Source organism: Orycteropus afer, unplaced genomic scaffold (genome assembly GCF_000298275.1).
Source record: "Orycteropus afer afer isolate SDZICR_OR568_19922 unplaced genomic scaffold, OryAfe1.0 scaffold00005, whole genome shotgun sequence".
Taxonomy (NCBI): Eukaryota; Metazoa; Chordata; class Mammalia; order Tubulidentata; family Orycteropodidae; genus Orycteropus; species Orycteropus afer.
The window spans coordinates 31,906,954-31,908,437 of record NW_006921592.1 but is presented as its reverse complement, the minus strand read 5'-3'; positions in this window follow the sequence as shown (position 1 = coordinate 31,908,437).

Genomic DNA, 1,484 nt, shown 5'->3' with positions numbered 1-1,484 from the left:
GAAGCCCCCAAGACTATGACCCCTAGTCACCCTTTGGGCCTGGAACTGAACTCACTCCTGTGGCTTCCAGCCAAACAATAGACAGGCGAATATTCACACCAGGTAGGTACTCTCCTTAGAACAATCAACCATGGAAGATCAGAAGGTAGTATTTGAACAGGGAGATAGCTGAGAGGGTAAGAATGCATAGCAAAGAAAGACACAGGGAAAAGGTAGCCACAGGGTAGAAATGGGAAGAGAGCTGTTACATTATGGGGTTTGCAACCAATGTCCTGAAACACAATGTATGAACTGCTATATGGAAAATGAAATTGCTCTCCAAACTTCCACCCAAATCACAATTAAAAAAAAAAAAAGTGGGGGAAAAAAAGCTCAGTGCTTTGAACACACCAGCCACTCAGCAAGAAAAAGATGAGGCAGTTTGATTCCAAAAAAATTTACGGCCTTGGAAATCCTACGGGGCAGTTCTTCTCTGTCCTAGAGTGTTATTATGAGTCAGAATCAACTTGATGGCAATGGTTTGAGGTTTTACTATTTTCATCTATCAAACAACAAATCAGATGGGATGGGGAGGTAATGCCACACTAAAATGCAAAAGAAACCCTTGCAGTGAAAATATAAGACATGGTGTTGAAATGCCCACATAAATGAAATATTTGATTTTCAAATGCTATTGAGAGACAAGAAAAGCAAGAAAATTAAAATCGACTACTTCTGAAAGGTCTACCAAAACAAACCAAACACGCTGCCATTGAGTCGGATCTGACTCATAGCAACCCCTCCTTGGGTTTCCAAGGCGGTATCAATATGGAAGTAGATTGCACAACCTTCTTAGACACTTCTCTATACACTACACTCATTGGTTGTTGTTGTTGTTGTTGTTGTTATGTGCCGTCAACTCAGATCCGACTCACAGTGACCCCTCCTTGGGTTTCCAAGGCAGTATCACTATGGAAGTAGATTGCCCAACCTTCCTTCCGAGGAGTGGCCGGTGGGTTTTAACTGACAGCCCTCTGGTTAGCAGTCAAATGACTTAGGCACTATGCTACCAGAGCTCTTACAACAACAACACCCTCACACTTCAGAGATTCTGGTTCAGGACAAAGACCAAGCATATGTTTGTTTGTCTATCATAAATCAGTTGGTCAGTCTGTCTGTTAGTTTGTTTAAAGCTCCACAGGTTGATTCCAAAATGAAGCCAGAGTTGAAAAGCACTGGATCAAGAATAAATAAATCAATGACACCTAGTTCCATTGAGGGCATGGAGAAGTCAGAGCACTGACAAGCACCAAAAAGTAAAAATGGGTATCATTTGAGGCGGGGCAAGATGGCGGACTAGGCAGAAGGATTGCACAGACCCTCTTCAACAAAGAAAAGGGAAACAAATTAACACAGACACAGAAGATAATCTTGGACCCCTGAGCCTTGAAGGAAAGGATGCAGAATTGGACTAAACCCCAACTAGCAGAAGAATTTGCATGAAA